Source organism: Acromyrmex echinatior, chromosome 16 (genome assembly GCF_024713525.1).
Source record: "Acromyrmex echinatior isolate Ae372 chromosome 16, ASM2471352v2, whole genome shotgun sequence".
NCBI classification, from domain to species: domain Eukaryota; kingdom Metazoa; phylum Arthropoda; class Insecta; order Hymenoptera; family Formicidae; genus Acromyrmex; species Acromyrmex echinatior.
In genome coordinates, this window is record NC_141867.1 from 5,273,998 (window position 1) to 5,282,386 (window position 8,389).

At 38.7% G+C, this 8,389-nt stretch overlaps 1 long non-coding RNA gene across 1 annotated transcript; it reads right to left on the reverse strand.

Annotated features, from left to right (window-relative positions):
• Positions 1-5,488: 5,488 nt before the first annotated feature.
• Positions 5,489-8,277, reverse strand: LOC105149762 (uncharacterized). The gene is made up of 4 exons (XR_846632.2): positions 8,007-8,277; positions 6,933-6,985; positions 6,315-6,437; positions 5,489-6,042 (listed from the first exon to the last, which is right to left on the reverse strand). It is a non-coding gene; the product is annotated as an uncharacterized LOC105149762 (long non-coding RNA).
• Between the last annotated feature and the right edge of the window lie 112 nt (positions 8,278-8,389).

An 8,389-nucleotide genomic window follows, 5' to 3' on the forward strand; every position in this document is an offset into this window, starting at 1 on the left:
TCACTACAAATCCTTGTTGCAGATCCTTCATGATAAGTGCAAAACAGTCCGAATAGCACGATGCAATGTAACTGACGATTCGATGACTACGATCAACGCGACGGATGCGGGATCGACAAGGAGATCGTTGCGAATACGGTCGGCTTCCCGTATCACGTTTAACGCGCGTCTAACGTCGACGAGGCCTTCATAACCACGATACTTTGCGAACCACAATAGTTTGTGTCACAACAAGTGTGCAAACGCCTGGCTGATAGACGCGACGTGAGGCAACCCACTTTCTGGGGCGGTATTGCCCACATCCCTCGTGCGTTAATCGTGGTTAATTCGGCTTATCGGCTTGCTAGACGCTAGTCTTACGAGTCAAGCTCGACAGACCGATAAACGTGGCGAGAATTGGACACGAATTGCAACGATCACGTTACCCGGACCGTATCCCATATTTATACAAAGTGTGGAACCCGGAAATTCCGAAGAAACACATCGTTTATTGCACGTGCCATGAGGAAGCTGCAACAAAAATGTTAAATAAACACACGAAAAATTAATGAAAATAAATGCAAGGAATAGGACAACCTTTCTCTTCGACTTTCCTGCTACAAAAAATTCTATGCATCACGTACCTCTCTCTTCTCTAAAATTTTCTTAATGTTGCGAGGATCATTTTTGTCTCGGTTGCTGCATCTCCATGGCACATGCAAAAGACGATGTGAATTGGCGAAGTGGCGATTTGCTGAGATCGACGCGACGGATGCGGGACCGACAAGGAGATCGTTGCGAATACGGTCGGCTTCCCGTATCACGTTTAACGCGCGTCTAACGTCGACGAGGCCTTCATAACCACGATACTTTGCGAACCACAATAGTTTGTGTCACAACAAGTGTGCAAACGCCTGGCTGATAGACGCGACGTGAGGCAACCCACTTTCTGGGGCGGTATTGCCCACATCCCTCGTGCGTTAATCGTGGTTAATTCGGCTTATCGGCTTGCTAGACGCTAGTCTTACGAGTCAAGCTCGGCAGACCGATAAACGTGGCGAGAATTGGACACGAATTGCAACGATCACGTTACCCGGACCGTATACCATATTTATACAAAGTGTGGAACCCGAAAATTCCGAAGAAACACATCGTTTATTGCACGTGCCATGAGGAAGCTGCAACAAAAATGTTAAATAAACACACGAAAAATTAATGAAAATAAATGCAAGGAATAGGACAACCTTTCTCTTCGACTTTCCTGCTACAAAAAATTCTATGCATCACGTACCTCTCTCTTCTCTAAAATTTTCTTAATGTTGCGAGGATCATTTTTGTCTCGGTTGCTGCATCTCCATGGCACATGCAAAAGACGATGTGAATTGGCGAAGTGGCGATTTGCTGAGATCGACGCGACGGATGCGGGACCGACAAGGAGATCGTTGCGAATACGGTCGGCTTCCCGTATCACGTTTAACGCGCGTCTAACGTCGACGAGGCCTTCATAACCACGATACTTTGCGAACCACAATAGTTTGTGTCACAACAAGTGTGCAAACGCCTGGCTGATAGACGCGACGACTTTCTGGGGCGGTATTGCCCACATCCCTCGTGCGTTAATCGTGGTTAATTCGGCTTATCGGCTTGCTAGACGCTAGTCTTACGAGTCAAGCTCGACAGACCGATAAACGTGGCGAGAATTGGACACGAATTGCAACGATCACGTTACCCGGACCGTATCCCATATTTATACAAAGTGTGGAACCCGGAAATTCCGAAGAAACACATCGTTTATTGCACGTGCCATGAGGAAGCTGCAACAAAAATGTTAAATAAACACACGAAAAATTAATGAAAATAAATGCAAGGAATAGGACAACCTTTCTCTTCGACTTTCCTGCTACAAAAAATTCTATGCATCACGTACCTCTCTCTTCTCTAAAATTTTCTTAATGTTGCGAGGATCATTTTTGTCTCGGTTGCTGCATCTCCATGGCACATGCAAAAGACGATGTGAATTGGCGAAGTGGCGATTTGCTGAGATCGACGCGACGGATGCGGGACCGACAAGGAGATCGTTGCGAATACGGTCGGCTTCCCGTATCACGTTTAACGCGCGTCTAACGTCGACGAGGCCTTCATAACCACGATACTTTGCGAACCACAATAGTTTGTGTCACAACAAGTGTGCAAACGCCTGGCTGATAGACGCGACGTGAGGCAACCCACTTTCTGGGGCGGTATTGCCCACATCCCTCGTGCGTTAATCGTGGTTAATTCGGCTTATCGGCTTGCTAGACGCTAGTCTTACGAGTCAAGCTCGACAGACCGATAAACGTGGCGAGAATTGGACACGAATTGCAACGATCACGTTACCCGGACCGTATCCCATATTTATACAAAGTGTGGAACCCGGAAATTCCGAAGAAACACATCGTTTATTGCACGTGCCATGAGGAAGCTGCAACAAAAATGTTAAATAAACACACGAAAAATTAATGAAAATAAATGCAAGGAATAGGACAACCTTTCTCTTCGACTTTCCTGCTACAAAAAATTCTATGCATCACGTACCTCTCTTAAAATTTTCTTAATGTTGCGAGGATCATTTTTGTCTCGGTTGCTGCATCTCCATGGCACATGCAAAAGACGATGTGAATTGGCGAAGTGGCGATTTGCTGAGATCGACGCGACGGATGCGGGACCGACAAGGAGATCGTTGCGAATACGGTCGGCTTCCCGTATCACGTTTAACGCGCGTCTAACGTCGACGAGGCCTTCATAACCACGATACTTTGCGAACCACAATAGTTTGTGTCACAACAAGTGTGCAAACGCCTGGCTGATAGACGCGACGTGAGGCAACCCACTTTCTGGGGCGGTATTGCCCACATCCCTCGTGCGTTAATCGTGGTTAATTCGGCTTATCGGCTTGCTAGACGCTAGTCTTACGAGTCAAGCTCGACAGACCGATAAACGTGGCGAGAATTGGACACGAATTGCAACGATCACGTTACCCGGACCGTATACCATATTTATACAAAGTGTGGAACCCGAAAATTCCGAAGAAACACATCGTTCACGTGCCACGAGGAAGCTGCAACAAAAATGTTAAATAAACACACGAAAAATTAATGAAAATAAATGCAAGGAATAGGACAACCTTTCTCTTCGACTTTCCTGCTACAAAAAATTCTATGCATCACGTACCTCTCTCTTCTCTAAAATTTTCTTAATGTTGCGAGGATCATTTTTGTCTCGGTTGCTGCATCTCCATGGCACATGCAAAAGACGATGTGAATTGGCGAAGTGGCGATTTGCTGAGATCGACGCGACGGATGCGGGACCGACAAGGAGATCGTTGCGAATACGGTCGGCTTCCCGTATCACGTTTAACGCGCGTCTAACGTCGACGAGGCCTTCATAACCACGATACTTTGCGAACCACAATAGTTTGTGTCACAACAAGTGTGCAAACGCCTGGCTGATAGACGCGACGTGAGGCAACCCACTTTCTGGGGCGGTATTGCCCACATCCCTCGTGCGTTAATCGTGGTTAATTCGGCTTATCGTATCGGCTTGCTAGACGCTAGTCTTACGAGTCAAGCTCGGCAGACCGATAAACGTGGCGAGAATTGGACACGAATTGCAACGATCACGTTACCCGGACCGTATACCATATTTATACAAAGTGTGGAACCCGAAAATTCCGAAGAAACACATCGTTTATTGCACGTGCCATGAGGAAGCTGCAACAAAAATGTTAAATAAACACACGAAAAATTAATGAAAATAAATGCAAGGAATAGGACAACCTTTCTCTTCGACTTTCCTGCTACAAAAAATTCTATGCATCACGTACCTCTCTCTTCTCTAAAATTTTCTTAATGTTGCGAGGATCATTTTTGTCTCGGTTGCTGCATCTCCATGGCACATGCAAAAGACGATGTGAATTGGCGAAGTGGCGATTTGCTGAGATCGACGCGACGGATGCGGGACCGACAAGGAGATCGTTGCGAATACGGTCGGCTTCCCGTATCACGTTTAAGTTTAACGCGCGTCTAACGTCGACGAGGCCTTCATAACCACGATACTTTGCGAACCACAATAGTTTGTGTCACAACAAGTGTGCAAACGCCTGGCTGATAGACGCGACGTGAGGCAACCCACTTTCTGGGGCGGTATTGCCCACATCCCTCGTGCGTTAATCGTGGTTAATTCGGCTTATCGGCTTGCTAGACGCTAGTCTTACGAGTCAAGCTCGACAGACCGATAAACGTGGCGAGAATTGGACACGAATTGCAACGATCACGTTACCCGGACCGTATCCCATATTTATACAAAGTGTGGAACCCGGAAATTCCGAAGAAACACATCGTTTATTGCACGTGCCATGAGGAAGCTGCAACAAAAATGCTAAATGATACACGAAAAATTAATAAAAATTTATGAAAGGAATAAAGTATTGAGAATGTCGAGACGGAGAAGCTACACTGAGAGAAATGTCTGATTGTATTAAATAGTAATTCTGGTAAATGAATGAATCAGAATTTTCTGGTTAAATCTATTAGAATTTTGGTTGAGATACCTAGAATTCTAATTAATATAGTTGTTTTAAAAATATGAATTCTAGTATATTTTACCAAAAATATTGTATCGAACAGAATTCCGGTTATCTCAGTTAGAATTCTAATTTTAACTTTTTGGTATTTTATGTCACTTATTTTGCTTTATTTGTTATAAATTTGTTTTGCAATCAAGGAAATGAATAAGCTACAATCTATTATGTTAAAATTGTTGTGTGTGTTCAAGAATTAATTATGTAGTATTGCATTTTATATACTTATATAAGATAAGATTAGTTAGTTGTAATAACATTTTTTTTTTCTTGTAAAGAAGAACAATTTTTTCATTTATAAGCATTCGAAGAATATTTTTTTAAATGTACATATTTTTTCTTTGCACCAATTTATAGCATATTTAATCTTGGATAAATATTTGGGAATGGGATTAAGAAAAATTAATGCATAACTTATTTAATTATAGGTTTGCTGTATCAAATTATTCTTTATTTTATGCCGGGTATAAACATATATTGAATATGTGAATATCCTATTCTAATTTAAAAATAAAAAATCTGTAAAAATCTTTGTATTTTAAAATATATATTTTGTTTATACGAAACGTTTTTTTCTTTATATGAAATTTGTTCTTTACTTCTTTATTATTTATTTCATTATTTTTAATTTAAAAACCAATTATTTTCAATAATTTGTTTTTATATCCATCAAGCTTATTTTGATTAAAATGCAGTTATATATATATAACTATTTTTTCTGATTTATATTATTAGTAAAAAAAGGAATTTTTGTTGGATATCCTTTTAAATAAAAAAATTTAATTATTTCTAATATGTATGAATCAAATAATAATTCAATAAAATTAAACAGATTTATGTTCTTATTTAATTTATTAATATTATATAATTTATAACACTAACTCAATACTTGTGTGAATAGAGAAAAAAATGTTATATATATTATAAACATGTTTTATAATAATTATATATAATTGTATAGAAAATATGTCAATTTTTAATATAATTATATATAAATTAATATAATTATATATAAAATTTTTTTTTTCCGAGTGTAAACATAATAGCTTCAAGCATAATAGCAGATCAAGATGCTGATCAATTAACAAATAAACTATAATATATATAAATAATAAACAAATCCAAGATTAAATATGTATCATAATCGTTGTAGCTAATCCATTTTAAAGTAATCTATAAAGCGTTATATTCATTTCTAATATAATGATAGATCTGTACGTTTTATATAAGATTCATTACCTGATAAAATCTTTATCACTCACCGATCGATGCCCCGATCTCTCAGTACAAGCAAAGCTGCCGTGCAAAGTCTCCATTATATTTTACTGTACCTTCACTAATTGGCTAATGGCTTAATCGCGGCCGAGGTAGCTGTACCAATAAAAGAAGAAGGAAGACAGATTGATGTGCAGCAGTTGAGTTATCAACTATGTGGTTACATGATTCTGTAACATACAAATACAAGATACAAATTAAAATAGCATTCAAAATAATCAATAATTAAAAAATTAATTTTTATATACATTGAATTTTTCAATAATTTTTTAATTATATACTATAAAAATAATTATACATTTTCTCAAAATTGTCTTTATGAGAATAAGTTTCCGTAATGTTTTAGATTAATTTTTTTTTAAATTATTATTTTTAATTATTGAAATAAAACCTAATGAGAAAAAATGATTAATTGTTGCAAGTAAGCAATAAGCTTGCTTACCGCAAAGTTGATCCGTTGCTTTTCCTAAGCCTCCTCTTCCTCTTCCTCCTCCTCTTCTTTACAAAATTGTCAAGCTTGCTTTTCACCTCTCTTCTCTTCCCATTGTTCGGTTTGTGATAGCATCTATCAGTTGAAACAAATAGTTTATTAAAATTAAGTGCAGTTGCAAATAATTGCAAAGGGTATGCCCTGTTTTACACTTACAGTGCTTGCAAATATCATTTATCCTTGTTTGATTTAATAAGGATGAATTAATGTTTATATCGTGTGAGCGTGAAAGCGGAACGCACCTTAAATATCATGAGATATTTTGTTCGTATAGTATTGATATTAATTAGACGTGATACATAGTTCACTGCAGTAGAAAAATAAGAACGCAGGAAATTTGTCATGTTCGAAACTCGCGATACTTTACAAATAAAATTTAGACATTAGAATGCATCTAAGATAGAGAAAGATTTCTGCACAGTTGACTTTATACGCGACATGCTATTCGGCTGCATGAGTATTGTGAAATACGTGCTCGAATTATCCGCATATTAGTGCCAAAACTATATTACACAAAAAATTATTAGACATTTTAATAATTAGATATATATTAATATAAATTTTATTTACCAATTCAATAAGTTGCAACAGCACTCATTTGGAATCAACTATTTCCTCGCATTCTGCAAATAAAACATAAATGCAATGTCGAAGCGATTTCGTTTCTCGCGTTATCAATTTTACACGCCAAAAGACAACGGTGTGCCGTCGCGACATGGTGGCGTCTTTTTCTTAGTGAATATTGAATCTATGATTGCGCGAGTGTCGCAATAAACGACAAATATAGGTTTAATATAAGTTTCAATTATCATTTGATCGATGCCAATCTCGTCTCTTAATTATATTTGCAGATCATTTCATTTACAGATCGAAATGTGTAAATGAATCGTAGTTGTAATTAAGATTAAGAAGGCGAGACAGTTTCGTTTATGTGCGGTTAACTTCGCGTGCCAAAGACGACACTGACGACGCGGCGTTGTGACGCTGCACTTTTCGCTCTCGCGTCGCGTTTATGAATTTTCCGTATTTCGAAATATATCTGATGCTCGAAATGCGGAAATAACAATCATAAAGGGCAAGTGTATATTATAATATACGCTCTTTTTTTATAATTATAATTTCCGTATTGCAGATTGATATTAGAAAATCTCATTGTCAATTATTTAAGCGATATACTTTCGGCGAACAAGTTTTATGAAATATGTATTCGAATGGATTATTGTGATTACTGAATCTATAGTCACGCAGTAATTAAATATCGCGTATGAAAATATATATTCAAGTTATACATTCAGGTATTATATAGGTTTTAATTACCATATTTATCACGCGTTTCCATTTGTCTGAGAGCAAGTCCATTCCGCCGTGTCATCCTCTATCCGCCACATTTCGCGAATAAAATGTGAATGCGATCAAAATGGGGAAGCAGCGTAGTTTTCCGCGGTTAACTTCACGCGAGACGCGATGAGAAACGCGATGCGAGACGCGACGAGAGACGCGACGAGAAACGCGACGAGAAATGCGACGACACATAACGCCACATACTTTCGACCGAATAATCATGTGCTAATACTATACTAAACTTCGTAATACGCGATACTTACATTGTTACGAGAAGTAAAAGCAAAGTTAATTATTGATTACCTTAGTAAAGAAATCCAACGATGAACGATCCTTTCGCACCGTTTCCTCGTCGTTTTATATTCAGCAGAGATTAGAGTATGGAGAAAAAGTCAATCGATTCGAAGACAGGGCTGCGAACTTTTCCAACGTCGTTTTATATTCAGCAGAGTAGAATTTGGAGAAAAGTCAATCGATTCGAAGACAGGGTTGCGAATAGAGCGAATATATTCAACGTTAAAATAACAGGACGTACCCCCGTCTCCTGCTCGAGTCACAACAACGCGAAGTCGCGAATTACGCGCTATTTATATCAACCGTCAACCGGCGAACCCCACCACTCGCATACCAGCCAATGAGCGCGGTGCCTCGCTGTGGATGCTTATTGGCTCGCGTTAGCTTTCGAA